The 27,069-nt window shown below is 36.5% G+C and overlaps 1 protein-coding gene and 1 long non-coding RNA gene across 3 annotated transcripts in view; both read right to left on the reverse strand.

The window, feature by feature from the left end:
* Positions 1-27,069, reverse strand: part of LOC139954872 (interferon-induced very large GTPase 1-like) — a 297,255-nt gene that overhangs the window by 80,031 nt on the left and 190,155 nt on the right. The window lies entirely within an intron of this gene.
* Positions 19,521-26,359, reverse strand: LOC139985241 (uncharacterized). Of its 2 annotated transcripts, none has more exons than XR_011799365.1 (5): positions 26,192-26,359; positions 24,821-24,894; positions 23,018-23,129; positions 20,301-20,459; positions 19,521-19,733 (listed from the first exon to the last, which is right to left on the reverse strand). It is a non-coding gene; the product is annotated as an uncharacterized lncRNA (long non-coding RNA). The 2 variants fall into 2 exon arrangements; XR_011799364.1 differs by having other exon boundaries at positions 24,768-24,894.

Consider the following 27,069-nt stretch of genomic DNA (forward strand, 5'->3'; position numbering starts at 1 on the left):
CATCTTCATCCGGGTTCTCTGTTTCCATTATGGTTTCGTTTCTCCCTTCTTTCTTTCTATGTACGTCCTCCTATGATAATCAACACAGCAGAATAACTCATTATTAATTCTTCCGAAATGAACTCCAATATTAATTTTATTAATCATTGCATTTGAACATATTAATCATTTGAATTGACAATATAAATGGTTTCGCTATCATTTTTATATCAGTTTATAAACCGTTTGAAGGAAATAATTTGAATTAACAAATAAAGTTAAAGTATATGGACTTAGTGTCGGGCCCAATTTTGTGTTGATCAAAATGATTTGAAAATATACGCCAAAAGTATGACGGTATCAAAAAAATATATACTATAATGTATCTTTCTGTTTGTCTGTCTTTCTATCAGGAAAAACGAACCCACGCTTTAATTATCGCAGAACTGGTACTATACCCGAGGTTATGGTGCACCATTGTTTTATTCACTTGATCCTATACTACAGTGGATAATAAAAATGTACCTTATCGATATTTTGCTGGGAAGTCGTGCTAGTAGCAGCGTCTTTCACATCATCTTCATCCGGGTTCTCTGTTTCCATTATGGTTTCGTTTCTCCCTTCTTTCCTTCTATGTACGTCCTCCTATGATAATCAACACAGCAGAATAACTCAAATTAATTCTTCCGAAATGAACTCCAATATTAATTTTATCAATCATTGCAATTGAGCTGACAATAGCAATCGCTTCGCTTGTTTTAATAAAATTATAAATCGTTTGAAGGAAACCATTTGAATCAACAGGGAAAGTTGAGGTATAAACTTGGTGTGGGGTTCTTGTTATGTGTTGACTTTAATGGTTTTGAAAATATACGCCAAGAGTATGACAGTATAAGAAAAAAAACTGTTTTTTTCTCTTTCTTCCATTGAAGTAAATCGGACCCATCATCGTTCGTTATCCTGTTTAATGAGTCGGTCTTATAAAAGTGGTCTTGCTCTTCAGTATTTTTGGAAGCATTGTTGTAGAAATGTTGATGTAACTAAGACTTTTACATTATTTCTGTAGCAAGGCGTTGTACTTATTAGATGCTAAATGTGCTTAAATTTGTCACATTTGTCTGGCGTATTAGAAGGCATAAGTATTTTACTTCCATTTAAAATCTCTTCAACCTACTGGTGTTTGTACTACATGTTTTTACTCTCATAAAGTAGATTTGCGTCGTTGGAAGTAGACAAACTGTGTGTGGTGAAGCGCTAAATATTACAAAGTAATGTTACTGTTTTCTATTGACAATATGTTTTCTACTTTTACTAGAAAAACAGACTGAGCATTGTGGAGTATATCTAGTGTCATAATGCGTGTGTTGCTTCTATATGGTGTTTTATCCAAAGTTAACCTTTAACATTAAAAGTATTTGGATTGTCACAATTCTTCATAAACTTGAGTTTTAAGGGGCTCTATTGTTTTTAACAGTTATCTTTCCAACAGAAATCCGTTTTTATTTTATTAATAAGGTTAAGTCAATCCCAATTGAAAAACGGGGCACATAAACGACTCAGCATGGATAAAACTAAAAGAGTGTGTTTTTTTCGGGTGGGGTCCAGGGTCCATCTTACGGCCCTTGATGGGGTCCAGGGGCAAAGCCCCAGCGGAGGCCATTGGGTGTACTCAAATCTAGAAATCTTCAACTTTACTTCTTTTTGGTAGCTAAAATTGATATTTCAACTGACAACTGATCAGTAAAAAACTTATCTGTTTACCATCCTGGTGTAACTTTGAGTCTTTATCATGATTAATAAAATTGAAGCTTAAACCCAAAACAGACACATTCTTAAACTTTGCACACACGAATAAAGTCATCTTGTTATACATATGTTATACAAGCACATACATGTTGCCATAAGTAGAGTTAAAGAGTACTATTGGATATTTGAGCACATTCACTTTATCGGAAACATAGAAACCTATAAAATAGCAGGGGTGAGCAGATGAGAATAAAACATACAATAATAATGATCTCATAGCGTTTTTACAAATAATCTGTTACCAAAATGACAAGAAAGCTACCTCCAGAATTTTCCGTTCTCAAGTTTTGAAGTTTAAGGTATTGGATCCTTCTGTGCAAAGTGTCGATTTTTATGTTACATCTCCTTCTCAAGTTGTTAAACTCCCCAGTGTTGTTATTCCAGTCGGTGTGGTTAAATTATATGTATCGAGAATATTTCAAAAGACAGGTATTATTACACGTCTTTGTGTTATTCGCCAATATAATTTTTGGTCCTTTTATAACAAACATACTCTCTTTTTTCTTTCTTACTGTACAATCATTTGTGACAGCAATTACTGCTCTAGAATTAAACTGTTATTCGTTTAATATAATCGAAATATGAAAATTTAACTTCGTTTTTATCATTCGGCACCGTTATTTTCCTCTTCCTATGACATCCACCACTATTAATTTTTTTATGTTTCATCGGATATGTGCCTGCATTGTTTCAATCATTATTCCAGTTTCGACGGGCTACACGCTCTTATTGTAGGCCTACTCCTCTTGCGCAACAATCCTTCTATGCCCTCCTATAGGATCACATCATACGCTATGCATAATTTGCAGGCAGCTTCCTTTTTCTATTCTCTCTTCTCTTTTCCTTGCAATTATGTCTTTGCTCGTCCGGTTTAGAATTAACAAATTATTGTGTGATGATGTTCAGGGAAAAAAAAAAGACAAACAGACTAATAATTCCGAATTACAAAAATAACAGAAAATGTTAAAAAATCCGAAGTTATTTGACATTTAAGCAAAGACAAGTTTTTTAGTTCGTTCTTCTAATGTTGTTGTTGTTTCATGTTACTCTGTATAACTAACTGCTCTGATTATTCCTTAACTTGTAGAAGTTGTTGGGTGGGGAGGGGAGGGGGGTGATCATATCACATAGCAAATCGCTCCTACCACTCTAACATTATACGATATCAAGGGCTGGAGTTATATCTCTGCAAAGTTTGATTTACATCCACTGTGGATATGTTGAACATTAATATCATTTCTGAGATATTAGCTTGACATTTGTCGATGCAGAGATCACATGACAATGGTATTCGTTACATTGGCCAGCTAAGAATTAAGATGTAAAGGTTGCAAATTTTGAAAAACTTCCCTAGGTTCTATTATAAGAAATATAATAAGAATCGATTTCAAAGAGAATTCATTAACCTTCTTAGGTGAAATAACAGTCCACAGCGTTTATCACTTGATAATGCAGGAAAAAGTATAACTCAAACACAACACGCGGCCGTAGGCCGAGTGCATCCAACGATAGGGTTATATCGCCGCGGGTGCAATACGTTACGTTCATTGACTTTTACTACGGATACGTACTTAGTATAATACACTATACATACTACGCCAAGTTATATATTTACTTTCGTAAACACAATTCACCAAGAAAGTAAAAAGATTAGTTAACTTTTCTAGTACAATGGCTTCAATGACTTCAAGTTTGATCAGACGTTTATTGTTGCTTTGAAACGTCCACTTCTTGAATACATTTTGTATTCTTGATCATTAACAGCATGCATGGACCTAGCAGTTAGACGTTACGTAAGTGTTAATATCGACGTCACAGTGTTCTGACATTGGCTTGCCAAGAAATATAACTGTCATTCGTTGTTTCGATTCCTTCAATCGCTGCTCTTAGGATACTATTACTAACATTACGCACATTTGGCCTTGATGTCAGCTTAACGCAATGTTATTAATAACATTAATGTCAGCGTTGCTAACTGAGGTTAGCGTTGTTGATCGCACTCTTGTCAGTATACTTCAGGCTGAAAGTTTGCTTTCTCCGAAAGTTTGGCATCATCTTACCAAGTGGTGTTTACACAGAAAGGCTTCTTACAATACCATATTTGATCTGATTCGTTTGCTTCGAACTAGCACGGCAGATAACTAGGATTGGTATCAAGCTTGCTGAGATACATTGTTTTCAACTTATTTTCATTCACCGGTGGGAATACCGTGCAATTATACTTATGTTTGTGAACGATCATCTGAGGAGCACATGCCAATCAGATTCGAGAAGTTTGAACAAGTATAAATGAGCAAAGAATAAGAATTGTCAGACATTGATTCGTGCTGTCGTTTAGCTATTTAACATTATGAATATTTGTGAATGCTGATCGTGGGAAGAAGTAAATATCAAACCTACCTGTAATGATATTATCAATGAGCGAGATTTTCCATTGCAGATACAGCCCGGATGTGCAAGCTGGAAATATGGCGTTGTCTGGTTCGAACCGTGTAATGGCTAATTCTTCGGCAGGTGGATTCTTATATGAGGATGCTTATCTGTGGTATGTTAATTAGTTGCAGTGAGTTCCAATCAAATAGTCAATTTCCTTCGTAAACGCAACTTAAACTGCATGAATATTCATATGTTATTAGATATGTGAATAATTTGTTTACTGAAACTGGTATACATAACCTTATTAGGATACCATTGCTGCATTTGGGTCCGTCCTACAAATGCTATCAGCAAATCATATCCATTGTTTGCAGGGGCGGATCCAGGATTTTGAGAAAGGGGGGGCCGACATCCCGATGGTAGCACTTTAGTGATCTGCGTCCTGGGGGAGGGGTCTAGGGGGACAACCCCTCCCCCTTGGAAATTTTTGGTTAAATGTGAGTGCTTAGATGCAAAATGGTGAAACATGTCGCCAAAAACTAGAAAAACCAGAAACGTTGCAGACACGCTTTTTTGTGCACATATTTATTCTCGATAGACACATATTTAACAACGTTCAACAGTGCATGTACAATGGATACACTATTATTGCGTCGATTCGTTTTTTTTCTTTTGCGCGAAAATTATGACACCAGATTCACCCCAAGAAAAAACATAAAACAAGATATATTCAATGAGATAATTATGATATACTTATTAATGAAAGGGGGGTGTAGGCGGTTTTACACTATCTAACGCAACGTAGTCGCCAAGAACCTGAAGTATTTTTAAGGGAGGGCCCGATAATAAGGGAAACGGATCACCGACCGAAAAAGATCGGAATTTGTGGACTATTTCTTGCTTCCTATTATATTAAAACAAAGCACCTATGTGAAAGACACAAATCACATTCTGAAAATTGTGGAAGCCACCCCGTTACCAAAAGCAGTAGTACTTGCTACACTCGATGTCGTCGCCATGTATACCAATACTCCCCAAGAGGAGGCAATAGATATATGTCAAGAAGTCTATGAAAAGGCGGGAAAAAAAGCGAATATGGAATAAATAAAATATCTTCCATATCCATGCGCAAACTAATTGAACTCATTTTTAACAAGAAACTGTTTCGAGTTCAATAACCAATTCTATCTACAAAAGATCGGTTGCGCCATGGGCTCTCCGGAAATCTGTGATATCGTCATGCATAGACTGGAAAACCAGATTTTACCGCCAGATAATAAAATCTTAAAATGGCTCCGCTATAGAGATGAAATTCTATTGCTTTACGACGGTTCACCTCAGGAACTTGAACAACTAGTAAACATGTTGAATGAAATTCCACACAGAGGTAACATATCTAGCCTTGAAAATCTTCAAAGGTCCAAGGTTTGAAACCAATGGGTTATTAGACACCAAAGTCTACACCAAACCCACGGAAACCTTCCAATACCTCGACAGAAACTCTGCACACCCACTTGCCACTTTTAATGGCTTCATTAATGGGGAAGTCTTACGATACGCACGTCTATGTAACAATGAGACTGATTTCTTACAGAAAAAGAATGCGTTCACAGAGAAACTGTTAAAGTTAAAGTTTAAGGTTTACAGTCTTGTATGAGGCTAATGCCTCCTCACACGACTTTACAACTTAACCCCTGGTCATTGGTAACTTGTCACACCGACACACCAAAGTGTGCACAATTCAATCAATCTCTCCTGGGGCACCACAGTGCACCACAATCACGTGTCCCCCGGGGGACTTCCCATAGGGTGCAGCCACAAACCGGCGCACGCAACTATATTTACAAGTTACCTCGCAGGTCTCCATTTATACACCTGGGTGAAGAGAGGCGCTGGAGATAAAGCGCCTTGCCCAAGGACACAACGCAATGATCTGGCCAGAGCTCGAACCTGTAATACTTAGATCACAAGTCCACTGCCTTAACCACTTGACCACAACGCCCTCAGTTACTCCGTAACTATAAGAAAGAGGAAATTGCCTCAGCCACGAAAGGCATAAAATTTGAAAACCGTGGGCAATACCTCACTACAAAACCTAAACAAAAGGAACCACCAATGATGTTCAAGCTTACCTATACACCCCATATCAAAACCACACATTTGAAAAATGTACTTTTGAAACATTGGCACTTAATCTCGCAACACGCAGACAGGGGTGTCGCGAAGGTTTCTTTTTGTTGGGGGGGGATGTGGAGGATTTGATTTGCCGACGGATCTGGAAGTGGTGACTGAAATGGGGGAGGAGTCTAAGGGGAGGGGGTGTCCCCCTCCCCCCCCCCCTTTGGAAAATTTTTAGTTTTTAAACGTCCTTAGATGCAATCTGGTGCATATTTTAAGTCAAATTTGGCACCGAAGAATTTCCATTTCGATATTATTTTTATGGCAGTCGGCAGAAGAAGAATTAATTGAGACCAATTATCGAACTGTGTTTTCTCTTTCACCAATGGTTGAAATAGTGAAACTTCGTGATGAAAATGTTCAGAAAACTTTCCGGTAATGAGAAATAACAACATTCATTGATATACAAGCGAGAAACGTTAAAAATTGTGTACAATTCGTGAGCCGTGTCCTTAAGTTTTCCACGGAGAACGAATGACATCTGCGATGACGTCATTCTGAACAGAGGATAATAACAACACGTTGTCACACGATAGCACGACTCATGGGCTGCGGCCTATACGGAAGCCTTTAATTCCATTTCTTTCATCGAGTTGCCGGCGATTCTGGCACTCGTCTGGCTGAGCCTGGCTACAGTAGCTATACTGACGGCCGTGACATTATCAGTTATTTGCCGAGAGGTTTTTAACTTGCAGGCGTCGGGTGATTGGATTGGTGAATGAGTTTATCAGAAGAACTGGAAAATCGAAAAAACCGATAAAGAAGCTCCAGTTCTCCTTTTCTCTATTCAGCTTTCCTTCTTTTTTCCCCTTCCGCTCTCTTCACCTTTTCTCCTTTTGCCGACGGACCCAAAATTTGCCGACAGCGACCAAATTATTGGGGGGTGTGACACCCCCCACCCCCCCCCCCCCCGCTCGCTACGCCCCTGCACGCGGAATTGTCCAAACTGTTTCAAAAAGAACCGATTCTAGCCTACAAAAGGGCCCAAAATCTCAAAGATTTACTTGTTAGCTCAAGGTTTCATACTAACGAAGAATCAGCTGACTCTCAAGGTTCACACGAAGCTCTTTTAGATGCTCTTATAGTCCATAAAAACTCGTGCACAGAAAATAGATGCATGTTGAGAACGAGACGCCCAGGCCGAATATAAAATATTCAAAGGCTACTACTGATGAAGCTCCTCCTATAAAGTTTGAGAGCAGAAACCGGTCTAGTTGGTCATAAGAACCTACACTAGTCTCTCCTACTATTAACAGTACACTCAATTCACCTAATAGGTGCAATTATGTTTCACCACGAGGAGCATGCTATAAGTTCATGTTCCTCGGGCCCTCCCTTAAAAATACTTCAGGTTCTTGGCGACTACTTTGCGTTAGATAGTGTAAAACCGCCTTCACCCCCTTTCATTCAGATAATTATGATATACTTGCTAACTGTGCATTGATTTCCCTGACAGTAATAGTCAGCACAATAGTACTGAGCCGTATCTAATTAATACGTGATGTTGCGTAGGCCTGATAATTGCCTTAGTTTCAAATTTGGAATAAAAACGATCGCGTTTCAGGGAAGAGCAGCTGGATATATATTAGGCTTTTCTTTCACCAAGTTATGCCTATTAGGAATTTGAAGTACTCCCACATAAAAAAAAACGCAACTGATTTCCAAAAAGGGGGGGGGGCCGGGGCCGGGTCGGCCCCCCTGGATCCGCCCCTGGTTTGTAGCCAGCAATAAAGTTCAGATTACCTAATATGTGCATAAAATATGTCGCCGTTCATCGTTACCAGCAGTTACTTTAGTGAGGTGAAGTTTTGAATATTCAGAGCTTGGTACTACTTCTATATCCTCAAGGGGGTAACACTATTGACCAATTGCTGGACACCCTCTTCACCCTACATAATAGTATCGTACTACAGTTAATGTAGTAACGGCATGGTATACATGTACATTACTCTGTCAGCTTGTAAGTGATGTGAACTGTATTACTACGCTGAATGGTAGGCACGCTAGCGTGGTGCATCCCAGCCATTTCTGAGCGTGGGTTTCCAAATAAACGAACAAAGTAAAGTGAAAGTATCTTAAACATTAGTCAAAAAGAAGGTAATGCGTTCCGGTATGAAATAAGAATTAGGAAGTATTTCAAACCATAAATTGAATATTGTTGTTAACGTTACAGCTATGTATAACGATCTGTATTAGATTTGTGTAAGGTTACCTAATCCACGAAATTTAGCTTTAACAATCATTACGTAAAATTATTTCATCACTTCATAATTATGTCACATTGTATTAATTATCGGATCCTTAAATGAGTAAGTGACGAGTGTAAAGTATGATTTTATGCATGCTATTATATTAGGTGTATTAGGAGGGACATGAGAGATGTTCGGTATACACAACGTAACAAATTCTTTGTTCTCTATAAACAACATGGCGGCCATTCAATGGACCCTTTTGGTCGGACCACATGGTCCCATGTATAGATTATATGGCGATACTAGTAGAGATATGATGGCTAAGAGGATTTATGGATTATTAAACTTGTTTCCAATTTGATTTCTTTTATTGTATAGTTGTTTTATATGTTAACTACTTTGAAGAATATGTACTGTTCATTGTTTCATATTATACTTTAAGTGTAATTGTGTGGTTATAATGTCTTATCTATAAAAAGTTTCTCCAGGTCAATTGCCGGTGGATTGGTACTTTTATATTATTTGTGTGTATATATTTATTTGGTTTAGGTTATGTGTACTCGAACATTCTATTCTAGGCCGCTGACATCCGTTATTCTGGATCCGCCACTTAAATGATCTCGTTGGGTTGGTGAATACTTCGCTGGTTATGTATCGGAAGTTGTTGAGAGTCGAGATCCCAAACGTTAACCACTGTGTATTACCTGGTCGAATGTAAACGACTCGAATGCATGTTATCATTCCTGTTCCTAAAACTATATATTACCAAATAACCTATGTTAAGTTCATTAAAATGTATTGTACCATTGCATGATATTGAGAGATAGTGTTCCATCAATGACATTTAAGCTCAAGGTTATAGTCTTATTGTTATATGAGGTGGTATATTTAATTTAGATTTATGTTGTAACTTTACCATAATACTATCATTCATGTTTAAAGCTGCTCTCAGTTGTGACTTCCATAGTGGTAAATTATTGTATGCTCGACAGTATTTTTTTCTTATTACATTTTTAGCTTTTACATGGACAACAATTTTTAGAAATGTTTATATTTAACGTCAACAATTCGGGACAAACAGTCAAAATTTGGATTTAGTACGGTAAGATTTCGACTTAAACGCCCAATTACCAGAGAAAATGTCGAGATTGTGAGAAGGAACCCCGAAGTATTTAGATGACATGTCGACAGTTCGAGTCGACACGTCGGAAATTCCAACAGGAAAATTTCAACATGAACTATTTTACAATTGACGTCTATCACGCATATTCATATACATTTAATGCTTAAAGACCACTTATGGAGGCAATTTTGTTGTTGAGATATTCCATTAATTTAGGAGTTTACATACCCATAATCAACATGTGTAAAAAATAATCTTCGAAAACCTACTATAACCCATCAAAAACGACCACGAAAATGGACATTTTGGGTAGTCACGTGACATGAACCTCTGGAATGTCTGAAACAGAGATTGACCCAAAGGAGCCTCTGGTCACCGTGTGACGTCAAAGTTGGTGTACCGCGAAAATCAAACGCTGATATAGGCACTGTTTGTACACAGATAGCGAACAACTGTACTGTTTTTGACTTTCAATTTCGAGCGTTTGAAAAGCTGTTAGCTTAAAACAAGAACACATGAAGGTTAACAATAAGTTTTAAGACAATTATAAGCAGAAAGTTTAGTTAAATTGCTTATTTTATTAGCAAAATTTCCACTCAAATGGAGGCATCTTTTACATAGCGTAGCGTCAATAGGTCCGTACGGTACAATATACTTACGTAGTACTTACTCGTTTTAATATCCAAAAGTACAAACACAGAAAAAGTATCCTGTCAATAAACAAATTTAGCAGTGAAATCCTAATCCACGTTTCTTGTTCAATCCTGGGCGAAAAACTACCGTGACTCTGTGTAATTCCATAGAGTTAGGTCTAGTTGAAACAGGCCTTGACGAGTAACATCCCACAATCACAAGACAGTCACTAACGAAATAAAATGTCCGATCGCTACATACTACCGTTTTTATTCAACTCCTTGGAACATGCAGATGTCGGAATAAACAGAACGGACAATATTACACATGTATCACGAACTCACGATACTGGAATACAACAAATGAAATAGATAAATCCTAACATGGCTATTTACACGTGCTGTGAGCCAACGCCGGCGAGAGTTGTAACTAACTACCGTACATGTACTAACAATGCTATACCCTTGGCACGGTATATATATATACGGTCATCTCTTACAGTAAATATATTACTGTCAATTGCGTGATATAATGTTACATGTAAGGACGTCCAGGGCGTGTTAACGGTCAATTTCACATTAGCTATGTCCGACCATGGTCCGACACAGCTATCGACAGTATATAATTTTCACAGAATGAGACATTTGCAGCATACACAGAAGCAGGGTCATGCATGTGGACTCATGGGCATGAGATACTCCGGGTGCTGAAAAATCTTTCCGCGTGGATCTCAAAAAATTGATCCAAAGTCTGCGGCGTTTTACGTCGGTTCTTTTACTCGGAAATCTAAAAAAGCTGATGCTTTTGTTGGATGAGGTATAACTGCAACCTCCAACAACACAGAATTGTGGCATTTTGAGGAAAAAGGAGTAATATCGTTGATGTTTTTGGCAGCTCAAGTATACGACTTTACACACTAAAAGTATAGTTGTGAGTGAGGTATACAAACGTTGACGTCACATGGTCACCTGATGTCTTAGGAATGTTTCAGGAATGTCTGAAATAGAAGCTGACTTTTCGTCCCATTTTTCACTTATTTAACGTCCGAAATTGGTAAAGTTAATTACAGCAATGTAATTGGAGTCAGTTAAGGATTACATACATGAAAAATGGTGGGATTTTATGTTCATCGAAAAGTCTCCATAGTTGGTCTTTAAAGAAAGTTCTAATGCAGAAACAAAACAACGACCCACAGCATTTGACTTCTTTTCATTTGCAAAACAAAACTTGTCCTACAACGTCGAACATGCTACTGGTTTCAAGGATTAATCAACAAGAAGATTATAATAGAAATAAAAGCTTTCAAAAACATTTGCATAATGCTATCACATACTACCTGCTGTGACCGGCTACGCGGAAGAATCGAGGGTTTAGCAACCAACATATATGTACATTCCCTAAACTATACCAGGAGGAACAAGATTTATAGATAGGGTATTCAGCTGACATGTTCAATGGTGTACCGGTGACAGAGATTGTGACACTTACATGGCAAAATCAGCTATTATAATAATTGCTTTTGCCATGTAAGTGTCTCTGCCACCGGTACACCATTTGAAATGTAAGTCACATAAGTTCTTATGTAGCAAAGACACAGTTACGTTATCATGCGGATAACGACGTAAGTTGACCGTTGATTGTCAGATGACAATAAGAGTTACAATCTTCGGACACAGATATTATCGAGAGTCGCAGAATTCACATTAGCAAAATATTGTAGTTATACATTAGAATCTATACCGAGAAATCTCTCACAAGAACATGTCATGAATATTTATTCAAACGAAGGCTAATACGAACTTGACGACACATCTGAAATATGACGAAACTCTAAATGTAGGTGGGTTATAGGCATTGCGTATATGTAACATAAATAATGAGAGCATGTGCTGCAATAATAGCATGCATGCTGCAATTTTAAGCTATAACGTCAAGAGTGCAAGACATTCTACGATAATACAATTGGTATACAATTGTCTCCAAATACAAAATTGGTGTTTCCTTGTTCCACCTTGGTAATAATTAGCCGTTTCCGTTAAGGCTTTGTAGATTAAAATTGCGATTTAAATTTTGGCTTCAATTTGATTAACGAACACTGCAGCTACAGTGACTATCAGTTCGGCTACATATTTAAAACACAGTAAACGAATTTAGGAGACACGCAATTATAATGATGTCTTTGTATACTCTGTAAAGTTATATACCTACATCGGATACTGGAAGTTGCTCTTCTTTTTTTCTATTGGTATGCAAACATGGACGTTGTTTTATAACAAATTGTACACTGGTACAACATTTCCTTACCCTACGTTATATCGTCCCCGTTTTCGCGTAGTGGCGAATGTGCACTTTTGGCAAAATTGAATTAAATATTGTTCTTACCTATTTCGAGGGTGAAGAATCGTTGAGCCGGGTTAGAAGTTTTAAAGCTGTCTATTTCTTTTGTTTTTTCTGACTCATTTCTGACGAATATTCACCTAAGACCCACTCTCGTTTTTAGGCTACATACTGACGAATACAGTCATCAGTACAAACAACCAGTAAAACAACTTGTCTAAGGTCCATACATCTAACTGCCATTTGAAAACACCCAGGAATATGGGAAGGAAATATTTTATATTATTTCCACCTTTAATTGCTTAATGCAGCATTTCATACACGATACCATAACTCGTGAAAACAGAATGGCCAGTGGGTCAACAATAATATACCTGAATAGTGTTATGATTGCAGTACATTCGATTCTTGTATCTGTTGCGCGAGTAGCTGTAGACAGTAGACTGGAGTAACGCTATTTATCTCTACTGAATCGGTGTAACAGTGTCGGTACATGTAATTAGAGCTGTGTGTAAATGAAGAAACAGGTGGTGTAAGTCACTGACGGACATTGATGACAATGGGTGTAACTCGTATAAAAATTATTAATAAATCACTCAAATTTTAATTGTGACAGCGAAGACTACAATACCTAGACCAAGGTTAAGTAATTTAAGTTTAGACTAGAAAATGTGTATAGCAAGCTTCAGATTTGACAGAACCTTGGATGTTTTCTTACACAGGCTAAGAAGTTCAGGATCATAGGGAAAGTTATCCAAGACCTTTTGGAAAAATAAACCAAGTCAGAATATGGACATACAAAATAAATAAACATCGCCAAACTGATACACCCTCAGCCCTGGTTTCCATACATTGGGATTGTTAACCCATAAGGTTGCTCGACATAAGAAAGGAGAAGGCACTTGCTGTTCCAGAACGGAATGTGCAAGCCACTCAAAGAATCCATACCTGTATCAAACGTTTGATTAATCCATGATTTGTGTCTCATTTAGATTGTAAGGAAAGAATTATAACAAAGGCGGGGTCTTTTTTCTTGACTTTTAAAGTGCGTTTAATACTGTCTTGCCAAATCAATTAATGAAGGATCTTTTACGATTTATCAAAGTAACATGCCTTTTCATTGGCTGACACGATTTCTTCAAGGATGGTCCAGACAAGTAAAATTGGATAAAGGGTTATCGGAAATATCGGAAATAAAGGTTGGTGTGCCTTGGGGTGGGGGTGCATTATATGCAATATTATTTACTATATATACTGATGAAATTAGGTCAAACTCACACATTTCTGTTACAAAATATGCCGATGATACTGCTGTATCATGCACAATTCATAAGAGTGCTGTTGAAACTGACCAATGAAATTTTCAGTGTTCTGTAAATGACATAGTTCCAACATGTGACCGCAAGACTTTATTGCGTAACCCCAAAAATCAAGGAAATTTGTTTTTGAAAATAATTCTATCAAGATTGCAACGTATTATTATTGCGTGAGCTGAGGTGGCTAGAACCTCCAAAACTGAGTACTTGGAGTATACATCGACGACAGTTTGACCTTTTCTTCAGTGCAAACCATTCAAGGTATTGAAAAAAGTATATAGTGCTTACGTTGTGTGGCTTTGATATGACATATATTGAATCTTTCATTAAAAGTCTAAACTGTAGCTGGGTAAAACGGTATTTAGCCCCTCAGAGAGAAAACTGGAAAACATTTTTGATTTGTACCTAAAACAGTTCGGTGGTGCTTTTCTTTTTAAATGTAATTTCAATAAGGAGGCAGTTTCTTGTATTTCTAATATTTTTTTGCAGAGAAGTGTGTGAGGCTTGTGCTGAGTTTAATTTTTATCATCCAGACAGTAATTATGGTAATGAAATCATTTTAAACAACAGTCATATATTGGTTAACAGTAAAGTAATTTTTCAGTATAATTTTTTAAATCACAGAACAATTCATGTGAAAGATTTCATTAAAAATGATTGCTCGGTAATTCCATATAACACGTTTCAAGCGAAAACATATATTAGGAATGTTCCTTTTTCTTCATACTTTGGGATTATTCACGCCATTCCTAGTTATTGGAGGGTGTACCATAATTCTGTTTTGCTCCCAATGAGTGAAAATAACTTTAATATGTGCATGCGCACACATAAAATAACCAAAAATGTTTATAATAAGCTAATTACTGGTCTCTGCATGCACCTGTCGTCTATTATAAAGTGGCAAGCTATGAATTTTTCGGTGAAAATATATAGATTGGAATAACATTTTTAGGCTTCCTTGTACGGCTGTGAATGACCCCAAAGTATCATATTTACAATTGCGTTTTCTACATCGCATTTTAGGCATAAATAGCTTGCTTTATAAAATGAAAATGGTCAATTCTCCACTTTCTTCATTTTGCAAGAATGCCGATGAAACACTAATACATTTGTTTTATGATTTTTATCACGTTGAGCGATTCTGGGAGGCAGTGAATTCAAATTGCATTACAATTATTTATACTTTTAATTTGACCAATATTTGTTTTGGTGATTTTGGTGATATGGATAATCCTGTGAACTTTTTAATTTTGCATTCTAAACAGTATATTTATACTTGTAGGTTGAATAACAAAATCCCAGATGTGCACGAATTTTATTTTAAGCTTCGCTTTCAACTTGACCTTCACCATTTCATTTCTAAGCAAAATAACAATTTATGTAACCTTAACGACTTCTATGATTTCTTTATGTAAGCTTCTTATGTAAGTCTTTTTGCTGATTCTTTTGTATTATGTGTTACGGTATTGTAAATAAGTACAGTGGAAAAAAGTATTAAACACATTATGCGACAGTAAATTTTTAACAAAGTCGGAAACTGTTGTTAATAACATACTCGACTAGTGGAATTAAATGTTCCCAAAGTCAAAATGTGGTGCAACATATATATTGCATTGCGTGTTACATTTACCCGTGTATTTACCATTTATGTTCATCGACAGGTTTATCCAAATGAATCACCCGATACACATAGAGAACATAGTTGCTGCTGTGAATCTTACAGTTTTGTACGTGCACAGTGGAAACTGGATCGTGTTATAATTCGGCAGCATGTGCTATTGGGATTGCAGTGGGAGCTTGGGATGTGTGAAATTCCAAAAAGTCCAGTTGTTTGGGATTTGTTGGAATTACAAATATCCACGGTTCCTATTGTAAACTTAATACCATTAGATTTGTCAGCACGATCCAGTTTTTACTGTGGTACAGAGCTTTAAGATTTACAGTGGTTACTGTGATCTCTGTGTGAATCGGCTGACTGAATGGATTATCGGCCAAGGCTCAACAATTTAATGTTCTTAATGATTGTATATGCTTCCCATGTGGCCATGTCTATCTCACATGTCACACCTAGTATTCAACACTTACGGTTATCCGCTGGCGCTGCTACTCCCAGGACATGGATGATATTGTCATGCTTTGTTAGGGTAAGTAGTTGTTGAGCTAATGTCCGGAACTGAAGCAGGTTAACCACCTTAGCTGTTTCTACGATTCAAGGAAAGATAAATATGAGTTCCAATAGTTATGTAGTTCCAAATGATTCTGTTTCAAACAGTTACATAAATGTCAGCATAAAACAGTAGCTTTGAATATTTCTCAGTCAAAACATTACAATGAAGAACATTGTTATCAATATTGATGAGAGTGACTAGGTAACACCATCTGCTTTATTGTAATTTCACTTTCAAACCACTTTATGCTATGTTAATGTTTATGGTGTTTATTTTATTCAAATGTAATTAGTATAACGTATTTATCAACTGTTAGTGTAATGGACCGTTACCTACAAAATAATTACTTTCTTCCTTCATTTTACCGACAAATACATCTTATCTTTCTGCTGAGACAAGCAAATTATAAAACGCTGTTAAAGGCATTGAAGCCTTAAGCCGCGTTCTGCCTCTAAAGAAAGTTAACTTTCCGTTGCTTGTAAGTGAAGTGTTTTTCTTGTCGCTAAGTAATGTCGTTAAAGAAAAAAAAACGTTGTGTCTTTCTTTAACCAAAATGCTAAGGAAAATGTTTTCAATACTATTATTCAACCTGGCACATGTGATCTATACAGTGCCTGTCTGGTACCACTTTATATTGCAAAAAAAGAAAAGAAAGAAGAATGAAGTTTCTCAAATACACATCAGCTATATTTAAGTTAGATTGCCATATACTTTTAGAAAAAGTAAATGCTGCTGCAAGACCTGAGTTTACAAGAATGGCTAATAGGTTTTACAGTGATCAGAAGCACCCTTTGTATACTGTACTAAAAAGTCTTCTGCACAAATCGAGCAGAAATCTAAGGTATCCCCTCAAAATACCGAACGTAAGTTTACAGAAACTCATTTATTAACCGTGCTTCTTTATACATTCCATTCGAGCACTTGAAATGTTTGTTGTAGTCTGTTTGTTATATCGTTTTATGTATTTACTTTTTTATGTGTAGATATATTTTATATGATATCCTATCATCTTGACATTTTCTCCCCTTTGATATTAGTTATTCTTGGACTGTTTGGTATCCTATCATCTTAAAAAAAAAACTTTATATGAGTTATTCTTCTTGTTGAGGTATTATATGACTCCTCTCTATAAATTTTATATGTATACTGGAAGGAAATAAAAAGAAGGAACAACATATTACAGTACAACTTGGAAACACTTGAACAATGACTCAGTTGTTTCCTTCTTTAAATCTGAGGATTCACACGAGGTTGAGTTGGATATTATGAATGTGCCTGTGAGCGTAAGAAAATTTCACATTCCGTTTAAGGGGATATTATAGCGCAAAGCTTCCCAAAGCGTTTGAAGGATACTTAGAAACTATTGTCAGACACATTTCACGTAATACACTAACTTGAAAATGAAGAATTGCACACAATTTTCCGTAGTCTGTGTGCTTTATAAGAGTTCCGACTTAACAGATTACGCCACTGGAACTAAGAGACTAGGAAACATTTGGGTAATTAAGGAAATATGACTTTTCACTTTTTCTCCAAGTAAAAGCTGAAAAATGAAAGATGTACGAGTGAATTCAACCCTTTTACGTTGAAATGTGGTCTGTTAACCAAGGCCTGGTTTTTGCATTGTATAAGTACATGAAAAATATGACATTTGAAATATGTTGCGTATTTTCTCATTTATTTGCATGTAACATTTCTTATTTGTAAAATTCTGTAAATATACATTTATTCAGAAATGCAGGATACATAGCCATTTACATGGAATAATTTTACACAACAGTGTTACCTTGTTAATTCATAGTAAAACGAGCAGACATAAACATGTTATCTCTATTCTGGTGGATTAGATGTCTTAAAAGAGTTTGCTGTTACAGATACTAACAAATTAAGCAATTTAGCCATAACATTCACTGAATTTTGAATAAACCATCACTTACTAACAAAAGCAAAGATTTTTATCAATCAAGTTGACAAAACATAGCAAAAATTTAATATATGATTATTTTTGGTATGATTTTACCAAAGCGAACATAAAATACAAGTATTTTTTGATAAATAGTCATTTTGGGGCAAAATGGATATATTGTACAATTTTTTTGTATCTTTGGGGCGTTCCAATACACCCCAACCAGTTAAGTGTAGCAATACACCTCTACTTGTAATAAGTTCTATCTTTGGGGCGTACCAATACGCCCCAACCAGTTAAGTGTAGCAATACACCACTATGATAAATTGTATATATCTTTGGGGCGTACCAGTACGCCCCAACCAGTTAAGTGTAGAAATGCACCTCTATGATAAATTGTATTTATCTTTGGGGCGTACCAGTACGCCCCAACCAGTTAAGTGTAGCAATAGACCACTATGATAAATTGTATATATCTTTGGGGCGTACCAGTACGCCCCAACCAGTTAAGTGTAGCAATACACCACTATGATTAATTATATACATATCTTTGGGGCGTACCAGTACGCCCAACCAGTTAAGTGTTGAAATATACCACTATGATATCTTTGGGGCGTACCAGTACGCCCCAACCAGTTAAGTGTAGCAATATACCACTATGATAAATTGTATATATCTTTGGGGCGTACCAGTACGCCCCAACCAGTTAAGTGTAGCAATACACCACTATGATTAATTGTATATATCTTTGGGGCGTACCAGTACGCCCCAACCAGTTAAGTGTAGCAATAGACCACTATGATAAATTGTATATATCTTTGGGGCGTACCAGTACGCCCCAACCAGTTAAGTGTTGAAATATACCACTATGATAAATTGTATATATCTTTGGGGCGTACCAGTACGCCCCAACCAGTTTAGAGTAGAAATACACCCCTATGATAAATTGTATATATCTTTGGGGCGTACCAGTACGCCCCAACCAGTTAAGTGTAGCAATACACCAAGAAAATTGTGTGTGTTTCTCAAAACTACATATCTTCTTTTACACAAGTTGTTGCAAGAAAATAAGAGTACACACTGCCCAATCAATAGTATGTGTAAAACATAAGGTTTCCTAGTTATTCAGCTCAAATTCTTTATCTATAGCTGCATATCTTTCTTTCAAGTCACAGACTTCCCTCTTTGGAAGGCGATGTTTATGGGTTAAATTAAAGTCCCAGAACATTAAGGAATGGAAAGAAACTGATGGTGTGTATGGCTGCTTCTTTCTCCCTTGGCCACAGTCTCCAGTCCAGTATCCCTTCATCCAATGTAAAATAACCTCATCCTTTTAAATTTTAGTGACTTCTCCAAAGTATGGTCGTGTGCTTGAATCAATGAGGTTTACGGCTGCTATATTCCCAACTTGAATATAGTCAGATACTTCAATAACTTCTTTAGCAAAGTTATAACATTTATATATATCACCATTCTGAAGATCTTCAACTCTAAAAGCAAGGAACAGAAGGGCAGAAGGACAGAAGATAGCGGTTCTTAGTCTCCCTGTAACAATTATCCATTTGCAAAAACAGATCCTTCCCAAGAGTATCCTTGTGCTTCACTAGTGTCCACAAATTGCATGTAATGGTCATGTTTGAATCATGTTGGATATGCTTCAGATCAGTCATAACATATATGCAAACTTGTCACATGGACCTTTAGTGTGAATTAGGACACCTGAAAAGAAAGAGAAGAATGAATATATACTACTTCATTGACATGTATGATAAAGAGGTTGTTATTACTTGTTTTCTGCTATTAAATAAAGTTTGATAATTAACCTACTATGTGCTTCAACAAACAAACAAAACAGTCACATAATATTTGATGGATACTAAGGCCATTATCTTTATCAGAACAACAAAATAAAGAACAGAATTGATTTGACCTCAACCAAAACAATAGGAACACTAGACTTCTTGTAACCTTAGGTGTCCATCCTTATACTATTTATGAAGATAATCAAGCTTCCCCTCTTGAGACATTGTGTTGTAAAACAAGGCATCATACAAACAAACACCCTGTATAAACACCCACACACACATACTGCTCACGCACATACATACTGTACTATACACCAACATGACATTACAATTTCATACTGTAGGATTACAATTTCTCGGAAACCAGACAACGTGATGTTTACACTTATAATGACATAAACACTTGCCGTCTTGTGCACTCTTAGGTCACTTCACAATACCATGGAGGTAAAACAGACCTCCATGATAATACAGTACTGACCTGTTATGTGGATGTGGATGTTTTACATCCTTATCACTCTGGACAAAATGTGGCAGATCAGTCTTTGATTGGTCCATTCCATCGACTATAAGGGTATTCAGTTCCAAAGAAACCTGGCACGCCTTAGTGCAGGCAAGATGTTACTTCTCTCCTTTTGACCTAGTAAAAATAGAACATATTATGATACAAAATAAACTCTTAACTGATACAGGGTTTACGATATCAGATAAGAAATATTGATTTGAGTTTTGATCCAATATCATTTGAGAAATAATGTAAATGATATATGGGTCAATCCATGCCAAATCAACAGATTTTTGGGTCGATTCCACGTCGACCCTCTTAGAATCGCCTGGAACTGATATGGTGTCTTGCCATATGTCTCAAAGGATGAAACTGGGCAAAAAAACAATTTGAAAACTTTTTCGTTGCTAGGTTACGACCCCGCCTAGCAACCAACTTAAAGTGGCGAAAATGCGAGTTACATCAGCCCTACAGAAACATGCTTGCGAGGGCAAACAGTGGTAACATTGTATCTTCATTCAAGGAGACCATGTAAAACAACATTAGAAACTATTGAAATGTTATTTATTAAAAGGGTTCTGTCTAGTACTCTTTGACTCCCTCTCACCCCCCCCCAACACCCTCCCCATAGTGCACTATGCAGATTTGTATGCATATGTGACTGAATTTTAATACTGCAAAGAGACTGCATAAACATGCATTCAAGGTATACTGAATTATGTGGTAAGGTAACCTTCTGCTTCAAATTGTCTGTATGCATGTAACTCACCCCCCTCCCACCCACATCCTCTACCCAACCCTATATCAGATTAGAATATGAATGTGAACCAGTGCATACATACAGTGTGCACTATATATGGGTGTAAATGTTCAGTACAGTGTTATTTTTACACCAAGCACTAAATAAATACACACTGTCCACAATCATGTACAGTACACACTGTGTACTGGTCATTCCATTCAATACTGTGCATATTTCAATATCATTTTAAATATTTGCAATTTAGTGTATGCTTTTGCTAATTCAATAATTAAAAGACTTTCAATAATTTAAAAGGAATGTTTAACCAGTAAATAAATGTGCAGTGTGTACTGTACATGTTTTTGGACAGTGTTTATTTAATAGTAATTGGTGTAGAATAACACTGTACTGAACATGTACACACATATATAGTGCATAGTGCATATTTCAATGTCTTTTTAAATATTTGCAATGTAGTGTATAATTCTTTTGCTAATTCAATAAATTAAAAGACTTTCAATAATTTAAAAGGAATGTTTAACCAGTAAATACATGTACAGTGTGTATACTGTTCATTATATTGGACAGTGTGTATTTAATAGTACTTGGTGTAAAATAACACTGTACTGAACATGTACACACATATATAGTGCACACTGTGGACCATACCAATAATTCAGTATACCTTGAATGCATGTTTATGCAGTCTCTTTGCAGTTAAAGTCAGTCACATACTGTATGCATGTATACAAATATGCATAGTGCACTATGGGGAAGGTGTTAGGGGGGGGGGGTGGGAGTCAAAGAGTATTAGACAGAACCCTTTTAATACATTTCAATAGTTTTTAATGTTGTTAGCATGATCTCCTTGAATGAAGATATAATGTTACCACTGTTTGCCCTCGCAAGCATGTTTCTGTAGGGCTGATATAACTCTCATATATGCCACTTTAAGCTGCCCTCCAGAGCATTAATAACTTATATAAAATATGTTTTAGCACATTCTTTGCATCATAACTATACATATCTTACTAGTTTGTATTGAAAACCAAAAATAAAACTTTTAATTGTGACCAAATTTGACCTTGAAATGCCAAAAATAGCCCAAAATATTTGTAAAATGTGATGTTTGAGGGTGCTGTTCACAGACATCGTTCGGCATATGACCCTGGAAATGCAGTTTATTGGTAGCCCTTATGCTAGTGGACCACCCGCTTAATTGTTAAGCACCTGTATGCTAATGCTAAGAAGTTGTTGTCATTTGAATTACTCAAATCGGCTTGTGCAAGCATTTTCATACATATGAACGAGGTGATTTTCGCAATTTTCGAGTCATAAATTTGAGTAGATAACACAAAATACACAACTTTTTTACTTGAGTTTCTAAAAATAGGGTCAATACGCTCCTGAAAAATGGTATTTAAAAAAAAATTGAAATATACCCACAGGCCCAAAATGGACCCCCAATTAGGGCCAGAAGTGAGATTTCTTAAGTTTGAGGGCGCTGTTCATAAAACGTACCACCCGCTTGACTTTGTTTTTGCACTTTTCCCGTACAACTACTACTGGGCAAGGATCCTATGGAAATTAAAACTCAAACATGCCTTTGCTTGTGAATATAGAGCACACTCAAAGTAGGGCCAGAAAAGACCCAGGCTATCTCATTTTCTGCCATTTTAATTACTTGTTACGGAAACTTGAGACCGATCCAATGACCTTTCTCTGAACTTTAGGGTTTATCATCTTAGTTAGGGCTACTATATCCAATTTGTAGTTCAAGCAAGTTTTTGAAAGAGATAAGTGTTTACTAGGAGCATCACTGACACACCCACACATATTGAGGACTTCAAGGAATAGATAGTCTTTCTATTGCTTTTGACTTCTGCAAGGATTCAAAAAGGAAAGCAGACTTCAACTTTTAATTCTAAATTAGTAAAATATTTTGACTCACTTAAGATGATTAAGATGAACTTCTTGCAATTGTCGGCATTCTTCATTTTTCTTTCCACTCCTCGTTCTTTCCGCTACCTCTTTCAAGTACCACCCACAGTAAACTCAGTCGTCTAGAAAAATATAATGTTGAAATACTTTAATTAAGCATTTAAAGTATAAGTTTTACTTCACACAATGGTGTAAAATTGAACTGCTTAACCTAATCAAGAAAAAGTTATGTAGTGATTAGTGATAGAGTTTTATTGTGTCAATTTGAACCATGTTGTTTTTATGAATACCCATAGAATAATGCAATGAGCATGTTGAAATTTTTACTAATTATAACTGAAGTTAAGCATTCTTTTAGGTACTTTAGAGAATTCCTTGAAAGGAGTATAGGCTGTTGAGAGTAGCTATTGAGAAAAGAACAAGTAAAGCTGTACAACATCTTCTCATGTTATTTATTAGACCAATTGATAGGGATGTTTGGAAATAAGACCCTAATCATTTTCCCAGACAGTTGAGGTAAATGTCTTCAAAGGTGGAAATTAAAACAATTAAAGAAGTTTGACCAAAGGTAAGCATATTTTAATTTCTGGCATATTTGGGGGAACTTTCTGAAAATGTCACTATCTAAGGGAGTTGTTCATTGACATTTCAGCAGAAAGCACTTTTACTCCTGATTTGAGTGGAGTTTGCAATCAAACTTATGTAACATGTTCTTTAGAACTTCTTTAAATCAAAATTTTTGACAATAATTCTAATGTTTTTAAGGAATGATAATGCAGCTTTAGTGGCACACTAGCTGTGAGGTGTATTCTCTCCAGTATGTACAGTACAGTCTTTGTGCTTGCTGAAGCTGAAGCTAACAATAGAGACACATGAATTTTTCTGAAGAAATGTTTAATGGACTGCACATGTAGTTAACTAAACAGATTAAATGTCACTGGATTGTATGAAGTTAAAGCCTCCATGGTCAGCAAAGATAAAAGGATGCAATGCCTGTGGTTTTGACACCCCAGGCTAAAACCCACCAATTGTGATTGATCAGCAGACCATGTACAGTACTTGAAAGTTATCATTTGTAATGTACACAGCTACTGTACTGCTTGTGTGAAATTGAATTCTGGCAAAACAGTCTTACAACAGCACTTTCGACCTCACAAGTTTCAGTATACTTTATCAATGTCTTCATGCTAGTTAATCAATTTAAAGCTACTAGCTATGAGGAATTTGAAATTTTATTCCCCTTTTCCCATGCAATGTATGCAACAATAACTGTCATTCACAAGATAAAATAATTAGGAATCTTGAACTCTTCTAAAGATTTCCATAAAGTATTCCTTGGAAATGGTGCTTTGTTCACCAATGCCAATTTCTATCATTTCCTTCTTCATGCGTGCATGGAGAGAAGTCTTTGTGTATGACACTGGAAGGTACACTTCTGTTTTGTGGGGCATGTAATCTCCAATATGTTCAAATAAACACCTCATCCAAGCTAGTGCAAATGGAGTTTTTGTTCTCATCCTTTTCTTGCCTTTATTGCCATGAATTGCATTTTTCTTGCCAACTTGAAATTATTTCAGACAATCTTTGAATAACTTGCTACTAATACCAAAGAACATACAAAATGCTTTCTCACATACAATCTTCCCACAAATTACATAAATAGAACAAGATTTGTCTCAGGTGTGACATGATCTTTCCTGATGAATCCAAATCTTGTCCAGAGTGAATTGCTTTAGCTAAGTTTCCCTCACTTCACTAACCTCTAGAAAAGACTGTTCTAGGTCACCGTAAGAAAGCGATTTGATACAGCTACCATCACAGCAATCAGATTGGAACATAGGCAGTGGATCAAATGCTTGATTGCGTCTCCTTCGTTTTTTCTCACTCCTGGTGAATAAAAAGGTTTTGATCACATGAAGAAATTGATGCAGAAATTCTCTGGCAATACCAAAGCTACTGCTACTACTTCCATTTGAACTTATGTTAAGGTACAACCGCAGCGAATCATTTGTTGTATCTGGAGAAATAGTACTGATGTTGTGACTCACAGTGACTGCCCCATTCAAACGACAGTGAAAGTTTTGTTTTAGTATGATTATTTAAAGTTGGTTCCTTTTCCAAATTTTCCATTTCATTATCCATGCTCACGTTCCTTTTAAGTGTATTAGGTAGGGATGTATTTCCCTTGCTTTTGTGTGGAGATGAGAAAAGAGTTGGCTCAATGTCCAATTTGTCAGGATCATCCTCTTTACATTCTGACAGAAAACTGGTAATTTGTTAAAATTTGTTAGGTTTCCTTCACACATTTTGTTTCCCATTTAAGTGAAGCACAATGACAAATGTGCACAACTAAATCTTCATTTACTCAGCTGCACACCACAATAATATGAGCCATGAATGTGAAACAGTATCCAAAGGCATGCATTGAAAGAGTAAGTCCTCAGAGCATGACCACTGCTCAACAGTTTTACTCCCTTTCTGTGGTTAACCCTGCTTTTGAAGACTGTATATATTCACTGTTGGTTGCTGCAGTATATACTGCCTTACACTGTGATATGAACTGGCTAGGTGTCATATGATCCTTTATTGACACACTGTTTGACCACAACCAAAGGGACAAAGTTTTCAGGTTTTATTTCCACAATGGAGTTGCAATAAGGCAAGACAATATTGTTGTGATTGATTGCTTCTGAGGTTAGTACTTAATGCAGACTGTGTAGCCCTTTTATGAAATCTTGCACTCTGTGAGGTACTGTATGTGGATGTATGGAGGGAGAGGACTTCTCCAATGTCAGTATCAATGCTGCAATGTTGAAAAGTGAATTTTTAGTTGACAATATTTTGTCGAAATGGTACTGTTCTACCAAACTTCAGTACAACTTGTAAAAAAAAAGGACAAAACTCATTAACTTCAATAAAATAGCCTGACCTTCAATAATTTTCCTAGCCATTGGGACACAGTCCCTAGTTCCCACAATCACACATAGTGAGAGCAACAAATATATATATGCCAAAACTGTTATTTATGTTTTGTTATTTTGTCTTGGGGGGGGGGAGGGGGATGTTTGTAACTGGAAAAGCCTGAAATAAATTATAGCAATATGCACCATGTACAGTATTGCAATAATGAAGTATATAAGCATATTTGCTGCTATAAAGATTAAATTTGAAAATTAGCACTTACCTAAGTTCTTAAATCTGTTCTTGGACTTGTGCTTTTATACAAGATCCAGATCAGGTCCTCTGATTTTATCAGACGATCATCTCTCCACGGGGTAAACTGATGCATTGATCCAGTCGCATTTGCACTCGAGCCGTACCATGGATCTGATCCTTGCCCGGGCCGGTAAAAAATTCGGATTGGAAATGTGTCATTCGCAGCCGGAAATCGCGTACTAGTAGTACATTTGGTCCAAAACTTTCGTTTTCAAGGTTCATAGCCTAGAGTGACAATGCTACGTTAGATTCATAGGTCAGTTATGATTATTATATAGTATTGTATCGACGATGGTCAGGAAATCATGATGCATGCTTTTTACGAAAAACACCCGATTTCGAAGAAGAGTTGACGATAAAAATTGTGTCAGTATGGACGCTAGCAACAAGTGTAGAATTTAAAACGATAGGCTCAATATGCGGAGTTGCCCTGGGACAGGGAGTACAACGTATGTGTCATAACACACGATGTTTTTGTGCGATTACACTTACAGTATCTACTGTACTACCAGGGAGTTGTAATGGGTTGCGGCACAGCTGATCTGTCAATCACTTAAAACTAGTACGGGGTGGCCAAAGGTCATTTACGGTTAGCATAATAATAATCAGGGTTACCAGCGACAAGTACCAAAAAAACGTTAGATTTGCCAAAATAAAACCCCAGAAAACGCTAGATAATCAGTTTCACTCACTTGTTATGTGTTGTTTTCAATAATTCGTTGACTGCTCGTTGCACTGATTCATATCATAGGCAGTCTAGTGATTATTTTAACAAGTTAAAACGGTTAATAACAATCAGGAAATAATACAAGAAAATTAACTGTGGATTTTACAAAAATGCTGATT

Source organism: Apostichopus japonicus, chromosome 17 (genome assembly GCF_037975245.1).
Source record: "Apostichopus japonicus isolate 1M-3 chromosome 17, ASM3797524v1, whole genome shotgun sequence".
Taxonomy (NCBI): domain Eukaryota; kingdom Metazoa; phylum Echinodermata; class Holothuroidea; order Aspidochirotida; family Stichopodidae; genus Apostichopus; species Apostichopus japonicus.